We start from the raw sequence: 15,963 nt of genomic DNA, 5'->3' as shown, positions 1-15,963 counted from the left end.
GCTTCTATACAGTTTTTTCTGTTCTGATTAAGACAGGTAAAGCAACTGTTGTCTGTTAGGGGTTTGAAATCAAATTGCAATGGACAAAAATAACTAGGTATATGAAAGAAATTCAGCCTTGGATATATTGTTTTACTATGACAGAAGTGAAATCATATTTCTCCTGTTGCCTTTGTACGGACCCATAGGGTTAACAATCCCTAAAATTCCAAACTGAAGAGCTGCTGAACAAAATGATAAGTAATTAGCACTTTCCAGAAACCAAGGAAGTCGATTTGCTGTGATTTGTAAGAAAAATGCAAAAGTTCACTACATTGAGCTCCTTTTTTTTTTTTTTTGATATGGCAGTGTTGGATAATAATTTCAAATTCCATATATGCTCTGAACTAATCAATACACTGGCATTGTTTTCATAAAATTGTTACTTGTTTTTGTCACATTAGTTTTCTTACCTGATGGTAATTTCAATTATAAACAGCAGCTGTAGTTTTATTATCGTTGTTGAGCCTTTCATAAACAATCAATACTAGCAAGAGAAAAACAGAATTTAAAATGATTTGTCTGAAATGTAATTTAGGTCTATAAAATACATGAAATGCTCTGTGCCTGACAGTAATTAAATATTGTAGAACAGAGAAAGTTCCACGAAGTATTACTTACCACTGTTCTATTTATGAGAACACACATTACACAATAAACATTGAGATCTGTTTGTCTGGAGAGGTCACTAAATAAGTGGATCTGTGCCCGATGGGGCCACCCATGTGCTTGGCGAAACAGGGCCCTCAGCATTTATGAGTAACCTTTCCCTTTAACACTTAGGGGCATATTAATTGCCAACTGAGCATCTCACTTATGTTTTCTGGCATTGATTCCTTTTTCTTTTTTCCATAATCAGAGTTTTACCATTGTTCCTGTGTGCAAAATGAAGACTTTGCATTCTGCATGTTAAAGACATACAGTAGTTCACTTTTTAAAAGAGAAGTCTTCCAGGTGTCTTCTTCCTTGTTCCTCCTTTGTAAGTCATTGGTAAAGTAGCACAATACTGTGTTAATAAGTATAGTTCTATCCTGGAGGCTCCTTATGGTTGTGAAGAGTCCTATGACCTAAGAAGAAATGTTTACATCTTCTGTTTATTTTAGTAGCATACTGTACACATTTCCTATTGCAACGTAATCTCAATGTGTTTCAATGATTTCTATGGTTGGGGAGCTTGTGTAATCATATAGTATATGTAAAATTAACCACTGAATCACCAACTAAACTGCAAAGGTTAGAAAAAACAGGTCCTGGAACAACTGAAGGACTTGCCTTTGGGACATTTTAGGCAAGTCCCTCAGTGATGTTTAGCAAGGTAATATTAGTCTGGTGACATTAGATTATGAAAGGCTTTCTAAGCTACCAACATCCCTGCTGCTCCATACAAGTTTGGCCCATTTGAAATTATTCATGTAAAAGAGCCCTGTGAAAACACGCCTTAGGTGTATCCTTGAACAGAGGGAAAGGCATAAGGTAACAAAATCAAAGACACCATTATGGATCCAGTAAGGCTTCTGCCTTCTATTGCCTGCAGTGCTTTTATATCTTTCATTATCTATTTTGTGTGGTAGAATCAATGACAAAGCCAAGACTGGTAGTCGGTCCTCAGAAAATTCCAAGAAAACGTTCTGATGCCAAGCTAACAGTCATCCATTTAAATCAACTTTGATTTTGTAGGCGAATCAACAAAACATGCACTTAAAGGGTTTTTGAGGACTGAGATACTGGGATTTAGAAGATCAAACTTCAAATGGTCAATCGATAAAACAATAAGGGGAAGCCTTTGCAGGCTAGTGAAGCAATGAGAGATATGCTGCAGGCTGTAATATCACATAGCAAAGAACAATGAGGCCAGGTTGTTGCCAAGCAACACACCTCAAGCTCAGTTATTGGCAGAACCCTGCCTTTACCTTGGATAATCTTCCTTCTTACAAAATGCATATAAGTACTAAACTGCAAAATGAGAGAGAAGTAGTTAGCCCAGTAAAAACATACTTAAAAGTTTTGTTATCTGCAACTTTGTGCCTATTTTACAGCACATTAGAGGGGTCAGGATCAGTGAAACATTGATAATATTAACACAACAATTGTATGGTTCCAGGTTGGCCATCATAGAGGTATTACTACATATTTGAGGAGTATATTCTTAGCAATGGGATTTGGATCTATACAATACTTGATGAGGCTACAAAACCCATGAAAAACAATGACTGGAAGCTCCTGTATTTAGAATAAGCTACCAATCACGGTGCATCAGCAGCCAGCTACCAGTGTACCATTAGTAGAACATGTTTCAGCTATTTTTTTATGTCAAGGAAGACCATTTGTAGAGTATGCCAGGTGGTCTCTCTCCTACACAAATGTACTTCAAGTGAAGTAGTGTATGGCTGAGAGTGGGTGGTGTGTGCATGTATTAGGAGGACATCTAACTGAGCACATATGGTATTTCAAGGGGGTTTTTACTTGCATCCCTCACTATGTCAGACTTCAAAATCCAGGCAATGTTATGTTGTTTTTCAGCTGCTGTAATTTGGAAGAGGATAACCACATTGGAAAACAGTTTGTCCTTTAGTAAATACATATTATGTTGTCATATGGGAAACATGATAAAGAATTATGTTAATTGGGAATTTTGGGGGCAGGCTTCCATTATTCTTGGATCAGCTTGACTTGGGCCCGTGGCAGCACAATTTCTTTGCAGGACCAGAGTATATGGAAGAAGCTTCATTCTTTCAGATTCTTTTCTCCCTGGAGTACTGTTGAAGTCCTGATTAATTAGCTTTATGTATGAGAATGTTTAACCAAACCTGAAATAAGAGTGGCTTGTTTTGTGGATAAGGATTCATTCTGAAGTCCATGATAGACCTCCTTAAAATGCTTCTGTTAATTAAAGATTACAGTGTCCCAGATGGAGATGTAATCTGTGGAGTTTCATTTCAATGCTATATGAATTAAAATGTAGTTAAATATTTCCTAATGGGGATCTCTGTGCCAGAAGAAACAGCAACACTTTAATTCAGTGGTTCAGTGAGAAAAAAAAGCTAATTGAGTTGAACTATAACAATCCCTATTGTACTCTGCTTATTTATACATTTATTTCTAAATAGCCATGGAGGTATGAATTTCTAGATAGCTTGTGCAACTTTCATTTCTAATTACTCTATTTATATGTTGTACTTCAGAGTATTGCTAATGTGCACACTACTTTAAAAACAAACAGCAATATCTCAAAGCATATACTGGCTTTATTAAATCCAAAAAGGTGAGCCATGGCATTAATACATTAATATTAAAAATATAATGTAGTTTTCCTTAGAGGAAAATGATCAAATGACCCAAAAGTAGCAAATTCCAAAACACTTAAAGACTTTGTGATCAAGGTCCGTTGAGGTCATTCAATCTACAAAATAGTGTAATACCATTTATTTAAAATAAAAGTGCAGCTCCATAAGCAAACAAATCACCATTCAGCTTGCCGCGTTTCGCAGGATATACGTCACACTTTTTCAAGAGCACAAAATTGAAGAGTGAATCCAAATGTATTGATTTATTATTTTATTTATTGATGTGCCCATTGGTTTGAATGAATTTTAGAAGGTTTGATTCATTTTGCAAGAACATGCTGGCAAGAAGAAGCATTTCCTTTTCCAATATCTGAATTAAATTTCATCTTATCCCTTGATAAATTTGCTCTCAATTCTAGTTTGTCCTAGACTTCTCCCACAAATTTCCCATATGATGTTATATTCTAAATATCTTTCATCATATAAAATGCACTGTATGATACTCCATATTCAGAAGCCTATGCATTTTACTGAATTTGCTTGATTACTTTTTTGATTACTTTGATGATTTGGGAGCAGATGTATAAAGCTCAATGGCAACATTACACTGAAGCACATTTTCACCACTTAGTACCCACAGGCAAGTTGGGTTATTTGGTCTCTTGTAATAATTCTCCCATGCTGTAGTTCAGCAAACTTGGGGGAGAGGGTCAGATGAGTTGGGTATCCTTAATGTTGATAAATAATAGTATGGACATCCATGGCCACTTTGTCAAGGTGTAAGCCGTGTCTCTTGTGCAGCTGTAGCTGCAGTAAATGCTATATTTAGTCCTGCACCAATATCAGCAAAGTTGTTCACACAGGAAGGGTTTTATGTCAAGGCCTCAGTATGTCACTTGGTAAGAGAAATGTCTCCATGACAATTTAATAAAGTGCTTTAATACTGATGTGAAGCAGAGGCCATGCCAGACCTTGAAACATTATGTCAGGTTTGATGTGTCCTCAGAAAGTTACAGGATAAAGAATTATTTCCCAATGACAGAACAGTAAATGGCAAAACACTGGGGCCCTGAATAATTGTTAGGTGTTAAACAGTGAGTGTTGTTCAGCTGCTTTTTTATATACGATAGTATTTTTGTCAAAGTTTAAAAACAAAGTTCATAACCATTTCTTTAGCCTGGTCCTTAGATACATGGCTCTACAGCAGGTAAAAGAGACAGATGGATTCTGATAGATGGGAGTCATGCCGCTCCACCTGTGCCTTTACTTCAAGGATAAACAGCTTTCTCTACTGAGAATATCCCACTCAGAATCCATTCTGGATAAATACGTACTACATAGGGTAGGGGTCAGAAACACCCAACTTTCTCAGTGTACAGGTATGGGATCCCTTATCTGGAAACCCATTATCCAGAAAGCTCCGAATTTCAGAAAGCCCGTCTCCCATATTTTCCATTTTAATTAAATAATTCAGAATTTTAATTCAGAATTTTTTTAAATTTTTCTCTGTAGTAATAAAATAGTACCTTGTAATTGATCCCAACTAAGAAATAAATAATCCTTATTGGATGCAAAACAATCCTATTGGGTTTAATTAACGTTTTATTAATTTTTTCAGTAGTCTTTAAGGGATGGGGATCCAAATTACGGAAAGACCACTTTTCTGAATTACCCTTGGTCCCAAGCATTCTGGATAACGGGTCCTATACCTGTACTTGTAATGCTGGATATAAAGTTGGCTTTACTGGTGCAACATTTTGCTGGGAGACACTATTCATTAAAAAGAAAAGGGTGTCTTGTGTCTTCATGTGTCTATATATCACTAACTGCCTATTCCCCCTTTCTCTGTCCATATTTATTTTTTGCTTTGTCCTCTGCTGTTAGATTGACTCCTACTGAGGTCAGCTCACAGGCACTTTGCTGGCACTCACTGCACATGTAGTATGAAAAAAACGCTTGCTCTGAGCAAGAGCAGCTACAGTAGACTAGATAACACAAGGCCATGTACAAAAAAAGGGAGCAGGCTGAACAAGGTAAGCACAAACTACGCAGCCTGGATTTTCACAAAGTTAATGTAGCTTCCTATGCACACACAAAACAAAACAACCTGTCTCTGGTGACTGTTTGGAGTGCTTTTACTGTTTTCTTCAAATACACTTTGGTTAAAAAAAAAAAAAAAACAGAAGCACTTCAAATGGATTAATGCCATTATGTAAAACAAATGTAAATGCAAAAATTTATAGGGGTTCATTATTATGATGTTTTGTTTTTGCCCACAAAAACGTAATAGCACTAGCTATCAGAAGTCTTTGTGTCAGAGTTCTGATGTACAAAAAGACCAAAAATATATGACTTACAGTACTATTCTTGCTCAAGGCCTGCATTAAGTATATGTTTGTACATTGCACCTGATGCATGAATCTTAGGGCAACAGAGGCAGAGCATAATTTTCAGGGAGTGCAGGTAGGTGCAAGTGCTCAGCAATTTAATAGGCTTGATTTGACACCTACTAACTTGCCTGTATCTACCTGACACATATATACAACAAACTACCAACGGGAATCATTTATAGTACCTTCTAGATATGCAAATCATATTAGCCCTATATTTAATTACAAATAGTACAAAGACATATCAAATGTTGAAACTGAGAAATGTAATTAAATATATGCTCATTCTGAATTTTAAAAATACGCTTTTATTTATATTTTACAAAGTGTTTTAACTTTTTTGATAAAGTTGTATTGCTTGGCTTATTGCTCCATCATTACCAAAAATATTCAACTTACCGGTGTATGGTGAAACAATGTGACACCTCTATCCAATCCTCTGGTCAGCAATAAATATTATTTCATACAATACCCAAACACATGCAATCTAAGGATTATATCTAAATCTGTTTGGCTGTGGCTTAATGGATAAAATTAAGCTGGTAGAGCCTTGCTTAATACATTCTAGGAACAAAATTTCTACAGCAAAATTCTTGCCTCAAATAAATAGTGGATGTTTATCCAGCTAGTCCGCAACAATTTCATTTATATTAACACAAAACCCTTCTGCAGTGACCTAATGGTTTATCCTGCGGTGTTTACAATGCGCTTAGTACAAAAACTAAAAAAAATAATAATAATAAAAGATGAAGACCAACTGATTAGTTGCATAGAATAGGTACATCTATAACATACTAAGATATAATTTAAAGGTACACTTTACCTCCCATGTACTCAAAACAGAAATGAATCCTTACATAAGGGTTACTGATCCCTTGTCTTGTTGGACAGTGGCTCTAATACTATGGGGGGAGGATTTATGAATATTGGACTGGGGAATCTAGACAGTTTCCCAACAGTTGACATTTCCCCCCACTTATTAGCACTTTGCTGAATGTCAAAAAAAATGTTATCGTCAGTAAGGAAAAACGCATTTATCAAACAAGATTAATGTGTACAAGCACTTTCTTTATAATGGGGTTTTAGAGCTTAGTGGTAGCATTGAACTCTAACACATCTGAACTGTAAATCCCTAATGCAAATAACATTGAATATTTATAGTGTAGAAAACTTGAATGTTAAATATGAAACAATTGGGTTTTTGACTTTTTATGAGCAGCAAACATTGTTACCACTCAATACAATAATGACACAAACATTTGTCAGCTATTTGACATCCTGCCTGGTGGTGTCTCTGAACACTTGTTGTACTATTGTACCTTGTCTGTGCAAAGTGATAAAATACTGACGTATCCCATTTCTGGAAGAAAAGCTTTGTAAGAAAAGCCAAGAGGGGTTTTAATTTATCTTGGCATCTACAGGGAACGGCTTCAAGCAGCCATTGAGACTGAATGAATCAAACAACCAGCTCCACCAGGGGAATCATCTCTTAGTTCTTAGCTAGAATAACTAGCTAGCCAGCTTGTGTTATAAGAGTGGGTCAGCAACAACCCAGTCAGTGTAGCCGGGCAGCCAAAAGCTCCAACAGGAGGTTAGTGTCCTGGTATATGCAATTTGCATGAACGCCAAAATGTTTTCCCAGATGCTGAAAATTATTATTAACATTATTATTATTAACATTTATTTATAAAGCGCCAACATATTCCGCAGCGCTGTACAATAAGTGGGTTTCATACATTGGACATACAGAGTAACATATTGTCAAGATCAGCCAGGATTCGAACACCACTTGGGGTGTTCCTGGCGGCATGCATTTGCCTCTGTAGCCACTGGAGGCATTTTGGGCTGTCTGATTCTCCTCTTGTCTGTCTGCTACTTTCTGTCTGCTCCCTTTCCTCCGCCCACCTCATTAACCTCACGTGTTTCCCATCTCCTAATCTTCACCCTTTATAAGCCTTTCCCTGACCATTGCCCCTTGCTTGGTCATTGATTGTTTCTTGTGACCCTGCCTCCGTGTTTCCTGTCCCTGTGACTTTCTTGTTCTTGCTGGTTCCAAGCTCCAGTTCCGTGTCCTGATCCTGCTTTCTACCTTGTTCCTGTGCCCTTCCTAGTTCTGCCTTGATTTCCCGGTTTTGACCTTGGCCTGTCCTCGACTTCGCTTGACTGCCACTTGCCCTGACCTTTTGCCTGTTTTGGATTCCACCTCTGCCTGCCGTGTTATATATGCAGTGTGTATTTCCATTGTGTGCACTGTTACGCCTCTAGTTATTAAAGTTCTTCATTATCATCATGGCCTTTGACACCAGTTCTGTGATCTATGGTTACACTCCGGGTTACCCAGTCTTCAGGCTCCCACCTGGTACTCCACGGCGTCTCCTCAGGGAGATCGTGACACATATAAAGCAATCAATAACCGATACAAGAGGCGAAGAGGGCTCTGCCCAAAAAAGCTTACAATCTACAAGGAGAAAGGGTTGAGACACAAGGTGTGGGAATGGGCATGACAGAGTTGTGAGAGGTGTGGCACAGGGTATTGCTTTTAGCGGCACACTGAGGTTATGTTAAACTAGATTAGATTCCAGAGAAGGGGGGCAGCCCTTGCAAAGTCTTGAATGCGAGTGTGTGAGGAGGGAATGAGAGAGGAGTTGAGGAGCAGGTCAGTAGAGGAGCATAACAAGTGGGTTGGATGGTACCTAGAGATGAGTTCAGAGATGAAGGGTGAAAACAAAAATGTCTTAATTCTATATTGCAATTGTATCATTGTACATGGAATCCTTTCTAAACTACTGCTGCCCCAGTACTGCTAGAAATATAAGAAATTATCACCACAAAATGAATGAATCTCAAATGCAATGTGCCAAGTCTATGGACTAGCTATAGTACATTTAGCCAACATTCTAAAGCAAAAATAAAAAGAAACAAGACTCTATGAAGGAGGAAGCCATTGCATGTGTTAGCTGAAGTGTTGGGGGATATTGACTGTAATTTGTGTAAATTCTCGTTTGGGATTAAACAGAACAGCAGATGACACTATCCATATACCAAAAAAATAAATGTACTGTATATTATGTTAGATACCATAAGTATGAAAGAAAAAGTACACCTATTATATGGAATTCTTGGGACATTAAGTTTTATAGTAAAGGGTTTTTTCCCATAATTTGGATCACCATACCTCAAGTCTGCTAAAACATTTACACATTAAATAAACCCAATAAGGTTATTTTGCAACTAATATGGATTTATGCAGCTTAGTTATTGTCAGTACCAGGTACTGTTTTAATATTACAGATAAAATTACATAATTAAAAAAAGACATTTGAATTATTTGCTTAAAACAAACATCAGTGGGAGATGGCCTTAATGTTATAAAGCGCTTTCTGGATATTAGGTTTACAAAAAAAAAAAGAGATCTTATACTTGAATAGTGAGATCCAAACTATAGTCCACTAGGTACCAGGTCGAACCAAAGATTCTCTTTTAGGTCAGGTGAAATTCGCTTTTAGAAATGTCAGGAGGAGGAGTTTTCATGGGGTGTCCTGTGTTGGTGGTTACAGGCACAAAAGGAACATCATGAAGATAAAAACCAAAGTCCCAAAGCAAAAGGCTTTCCATACTAGTTTTTTGTTTTTCAGGTGGCAGCAGCCTGCTAGTTAACACGGGCAGCAAAAAGCTACTCCTGGTAACTTCAAGAGCCAAAATTCAGATTTTTAGATCTGAGTGCTATTGCACTCTCTGCACTCTACCGTGGGGTGTGGGGTTGGGGGCAGCAACTGAAAAGCCTCCTCAGGGCGTCCAAGGGGTCAGGAATGCCGGCTTATAACACAAGATTAAGACATGTTAGTCTCTCCTTATGTGAATTAGACAATTATACAACTTCATATTGGCTCTCATAAGCTTCCAACAGGATTTTTTATACTCCTTGCCAATTAGCACAGCTTTTGCTGCCTTTAATTATTGTTGGCCTCATTAAAATGGTATGCTTCCTAACTGTAAACCTGGATTTCTGTTGTCTGTGATGAACTGGGCATGACCAACCCTGCCCACATACGCAAAAGACAGCAATTGTATTAAATTAAAATAGTTCCAACACACATCTTTTGTTTTGGTTTTGGTTAACTTTCATAATGGAAGTAACCTTGTGTGAGAAAGAATTATTTTCCACCTGAAAATCACTGTGCATAATGACAATGAAAATATAATACTAAGCAACAATCCAATATATATATTGAAAATATTATGTTTTATTTGTAAAAAAAATTGCTATTGAAAGCATCGTCTTTCTGGCTTTTTATAGTTTCTGCACTGATTTTGGCAAGTAATAAATAGGCCTGGAACATGGTTTTAAGAATGAAACTCAAATAATAGATAGGAATATATATTACAGGTATAGGACCAGTTATCCAGAATACTTGGGATCCAGGGTTTCCAGATAAGGGATCTTTACCTAATTTGGATCTCCATACCTTAAAAGTCTGCTAAAATAAAAGGCCAAGCGTTTACTTGCATAGATAATTTAAACTAATATTTCAAGGTTAACATACCCTATAACTTAATTTTTGTTCTATTACATTTATTTACATATATGATCAAATATTCTAATTACACAAGGTGGGAGATATTTGTTGGTAGATGACATGCTGGTGAAAGAGAAATAGGAGGGCCTGACAAATAATATTAATGTATCCTGACATCAAGACTAGAATGACAGCTGAATTATACAGCTCTCTTGGTACTAGAGTTTGTTATTGGGAACAGGCAAGTAGCCCGTGCTAAGGTTTCCTTCCTTATCTCAGTTGCTCTAAACAACATTTTTTATTGTCAATAAAAGCTACAGCAAATTGTCCTTTTTTTGCCTTGCTGTCTGGATGCTAATTAATGCCCTCGACTATGGTAGGTTAAGGCAAAGATATGCTTCCACGTGTTATTTAATTGGTGAGATAAGGATTGCTATTAATGTACAAAATATGCAAGGGTTGCCATAGCTGCAATGCAGATTGGGCCTGGTGAAATCACAACCTATGAGTTTCATTAATATCTCCACTCTAAATATAGCTTTCACAACTGTGTTGAGCAATAACCTTAAGTTTAAACCCAATGCGTGCAGTAAAATGGAAAAAAAAATACTCATCTTTGTGTTTCATTTGAAAGGTTGATGCCGGTATTGCCAGATAAATCTTTTACACACACACACAATAATATTATCACACTCCTCAGTCAAGCAACAATTGATCAGTGATGCTGGGATTTGTACTATGAATGCTTGGATATAGGCAACTCATAATGTTTGTGCCTGGGCATAAAATGAAAAATCTTTGCCCTGTTTTGCAATTAAGTGGTAGGCCTAATGAAGCTGTTCCAGCTGCTCCAATAAATAAAGTCAGAAGAGATAAAGATGTGGCTTTGGCCCTATAAATGGACCAGTAGAATGTTGAAGTGGCTGAAAGAAGTTAAATAGCAGTTGTAGTGTGTATCTTCCAACTCTCTTTATATAAATACACACCATCCAGCAGGGACCACATTCTGAATCCCCCAAACCCTCACCTACATTTTGCCATGCAATCTCCCTTGCAGCTGAGACCATCACAAACAAAAGCTAAAACATAAATTGACAATAAGTTATGGAATATAGCGTATTTTCTTGTGCATTTTTGTGGAATGCACAATAAAATGCACAGGAAAGCCTGTCATTATGTGGGCTATACTATAGTGCAGAGATGCCCAACATTTTTTACCTGTGAGCAACATTTAAATGAAAAAAAAGCTTGGGAGCAACACAAGCAAACACTTTCCTTCTATGTGACTCAGACTGGTTAGTTAGTAGCCCAATGTGGACTGGCAGACTACTAGAGGCTCTGTTTAGCAGCACACATGGGGGCAAATTCATTAAAACACGAGTTTGAATCCCGAATGGGAAAAATTCAGATTGGATACGATAATTTCTGAAGATCACAAATATCACGAAAATGCTTACGAAAAAATCGTATTAGTCACGATAAAATTGTATTGGCGATCGGAAAGTCACAAATTTTTCGTACCGAACGATTGTAAACAGCGGCAGAACCTTTCCGAATTTTTGCGCACAAGCGCGAAAAAAAATGGCGAATGAACGCTTTGAGCGTTCATGTCTTAATAAATCTCCCCCATGGTCTTTATGCCTCCAAACCGGAAATGTAAAAATTGGTACCAATTTAAGGTCACTGGGAGCAACATCCAAGGGGTTGGGGAGCAACATGTTGCTCACGAGTCACTGGTTGGGGATCACTATTATGGCGTGAAACAGCTGTATGGATTATTGTAGATGGAGTATTCCTCAGCGATAAAAAACAGGGCAGCTTTGAATTATAAATGCAATGTGAAAGTGTTAGTACCTATTTGTTAGGATACAGTAGTAAATGTATGAAGAGGAGCCTCTTTTTCAAACTAGACCAGTTGCTTTAAATGGGTTAAGTGACTTAAGGTAGAGTCTGCGACTTTACTTTCACAAAGTACATAAAAGTGTTACTACTAATGCATATAAAGTATCCTCTGCTTACCAGAATGTTCTTTTTTAATTGTTTTCCTCCTGCCATTAGTTATCGCACAACAAGCCCAGTTACATTAGTTGCAAATAAAAAGGAGCCAGTGGCGGCAGTGGAATTTGACCTTTTATAGATTTGTTCTTATGAAGATTTAACATCGCTCCTAGTTAACATTTGCTTCTTTTAAATAATGGAATAGATAGAAATTGTAATTGAAAAATAATACAGTGATGAACACCTAATCTCCTTTTACTGCCTGGGGAAACTCATTCAATTTTTTTAATCTATAAATCTTGTTGTGATTTGACAGCAAAACACACATAATTTCCTTGTGGAATAAACTTTGGATTATTAAGAACTGTTAAGGAAACATATTATTTATCCATTTAATGTTCTATGAAATGGCATGTTGCAATGTCCGTAAAGAAAACATAAAATAACCTGTACACCTTATCAATGGCACATTCAAAAATCAGTAAAGGCTCCACAAACAGCAGCAAAATATCTATAGAAATCATATAGAACTACTTGCGTGGAATTAGATTACATTTTTCCAGATTACTGTTTTTTCTATGACGTCTGCATGGCTTTTTCTACTTGTGCTGAAATCTTGCTGAGACTCCATAAATGCAGATACTGATGGAAAGTATTTAATACATGCCTGGTGCATTTATTGCACAATAGAGTACAGAAATAGGACCTGTTATTCAGAATGCACAGGACCTGGGGTTTTCCAGATATGGGGTCTTTCTGTAATTTGGCTCTCCATACCTTAAGTTTACCAAAAAATGTAAATATTAATTAAACCCAATAGGATTGTTTTGCCTCCAATAAGGATTAATTGTATCCTAGTTGGGATCAAGTACAAGGTACGGTTTTATTATTACAGAGAAAAACCTGATTAGGATGGAGCCTATGGGAGATGGCCTTCGTGTAATTCGTGTAATCTAAATAATGTGTTTCTGGATAGCAGATCCCATATCTGTTTATAAGGTTTATGCACATAAAGAAATATCCAACTCTGTATTATTGCAGCGCCTGTCTTGGCACAGTCATTGACAGGACATGAGAGAATCATACACTTTAAGTCAGCATTTAGACAGGTTAGTAGGTAAGTTTCAGGGAAAAACCTGAATAGGTTATGCCTAATCTGATACTGCAGTTTCTCCCATCAGCCATTGACAAGCACAGAATAGTGAAAAAGTTATGCTTAAAGTGCAGATGCATTAGTTACAGATAAGCATGCCTACGCCAAAATAGCTGTCAAAATACAAAAGGTGACAACAGACTGCTGGTGGACTTCAGATGTCATTTACTGAGGACCAGTATTAAATCTTATACAAGTGCAGGAGATGTTATCCAGAATGCTCAGGGCCTGGGGGTTTCAGGATAAGGGATCTATCAGTAATGTGGATCTTCATACCTTAAGTCTGCTAAAAATCATATAACTTTCTGGAAGTAGGATTTCTGGATAAGTGACCTGATAAGTATTGACTGATAAAGTAAGATCCCTAGATAGCACTGTTACAGCGCCATCTAGTGATCTTACATTAACAGTCAATACATAACAGGACCCCATACTGTACTTTCATTTTCTACAGTATTCACTTCAAAGCAATATTTTTCGGAAATATCATAATGGTATTAAAGTTACTTTTATGTTAAAAGGCCATGTGCCTGTATGTGCCTTACATTATGTAAAAACAATATGTACCATTATTATTAACCTGTAGGTTTGGAGCTGTGGTGAAATCTATGCTTTAGTTATGATTTATGTCTGTGTCCCTAAATAAAGTAGCACAACAGATAGCTGTCAGCTACATGTAACATCTTCCCATTAAAACTACACAACCCACTTCCTGTATAACTAGTTAACAGACACTAAGATTAAGATGACCAGATTATGTGAATAATCAGGACTGTATTTAAGGTACTTAGCTTTAGTTAAGCCCTGCTAACTGCATTTCTTTTACATGTATTAATGTTTACAGATGATCTAGCCAAAATGCTAGGAACCCATGCTGAAGACTACAGTGAAAACCGTACAGTCATGCAGTGTACATCTAAATTAAGCAACCATTTGACACACAGATTTAATGTCTGGCTTTAACCCTTTCCATGCCATAGATCCTACATGTTCTTTTATTACAGGCTACGTGGGAAGGCACATTATCTTTCCAGACTGAGTTGAACCAGCACTATAGTAAGAGGTAAAGAAGTGAAATAGCAACTCTAATGGCAAAGTAGTTTAAGGGCTGTTACACATGAGCATTTTATTTGTGCATTTAACATGCAGGTTTCGGTGCATTTAAAGGCAATAGCTAAAATATTTCATTATATTTTGCCTGTTCAAAACAATATTTTATTGCAGTTAAGTCTCATATCTTTGAAAAGCAAAATGCTTATTTTTTTTGCTCTTGACATAGTAAGGACAATATAATAGAGGGTTGTGACTGGAACTAACTTATATGCGTTTAAAAAATGCATATTAAAATAATGGATGCGATTTTTCACGCTCAGCATGCATTTTTAAACACACAAGTGCAACAACTTTCAAGAAAAATAGCTTATTTTGATTATACTTGATTATATATATCACATATTAAAGCCTGAAACATTGTTACAATACATATCTACTTTGTACAATTATTTGAATACCACTACCAAAGGATGTAACATTCTATGTTAAATCCTATATTAATGCTGCAACTTTGTGATGTGCAGTTCAGGAAAAACTCTATTGGCACCCAACTCACAAAATGTTGCTACTACTGCACACGCCTTAGGTTCCAAGACAGAGAAACTTCAGTAGCGGAGGAAAAGTGTACTCCACCCAGTCTGACCTGCACCCAAACCAAATCAGCAGTGGTGCCGCCTGTCTGACCTAAGGGTAAACATGGGGTCCTGGGCCAATCTGCACATTACTACTGCAAGCCTCAGTACAGAGCAGTGCTGCATTATATGTAATTAGGCTGAGGGGAATCCTCACATTCAACCTACAATGTTCCTGCTGCTCCAGGAGAATACAAAGAATGGAAAAGAAGCTACAGAATTTCCACACCTGCCCCTTAATTCCCTTCCCCCAACAGCTCCAATAACAGGTGCACAAAAGCCTCACTCATGCCCCCACTAATATGTTTTTGTGCTTCTGCATGGAGATATACAAATAGCCCACCCACATGAGAGATCTGTATATTACCAATGTATTCATTATACCCCAAATACCAATCATTAGCAAAGTGTTTAGAATTCCTCAGTATAGAACTTAACAATTATGTGTTCCAGTTCCATCTTTTCCTTTAAACAGATATACATCCAAAAATGTACTACATCCCCAATGTGCACATTCGGTATGTTTTATGCTTTTAAAGAATAAAGAATTTCTGTGCAGCTAATGTGGGGTTGTGGGGATTTTAGTACAGATGTTTTATGCTACTGATAGCTTACAGTAACAGAACAGAAATACATATACAAATATCCAAATATACTCGGAAAAAGAACAAGCTGGGCAAATCTCACCTTTAGTAAAAGAGTTCTATTCAACTTGTACTTTCCAGGCATGTGAGGAACTCCAGTTGCCCTTTTGCCACATCCAACAAAACACAATTTAGTCAATAAAGCATTTTAATGTGGTATCCATGTAAAGCAATACTTCAGCTATCACAGCTCCCTTGGTAAGCCCTGCCCACAGTCGGTCTCTTTAACTATGCCTTTAATAACTTCTGGCCA

The 15,963-nt window shown here is 37.0% G+C and overlaps 1 protein-coding gene and 1 long non-coding RNA gene across 5 annotated transcripts in view; one reads left to right on the top strand and one right to left on the bottom strand.

The window, feature by feature from the left end:
- Positions 1-15,963, top strand: part of plch2 (phospholipase C eta 2) — a 365,570-nt gene that overhangs the window by 230,030 nt on the left and 119,577 nt on the right. The window lies entirely within an intron of this gene.
- On the bottom strand, positions 532-15,903 carry LOC116412076. Its single transcript, XR_004223527.1, has 2 exons — positions 15,754-15,903; positions 532-1,106 (listed from the first exon to the last, which is right to left on the bottom strand). It is a non-coding gene; the product is annotated as an uncharacterized LOC116412076 (long non-coding RNA).

The sequence above is a fragment of the Xenopus tropicalis genome, chromosome 7 (assembly GCF_000004195.4).
Source record: "Xenopus tropicalis strain Nigerian chromosome 7, UCB_Xtro_10.0, whole genome shotgun sequence".
Taxonomy (NCBI): Eukaryota; Metazoa; Chordata; class Amphibia; order Anura; family Pipidae; genus Xenopus; species Xenopus tropicalis.
This window is presented reverse-complemented; position numbering and strand designations above follow the sequence as displayed.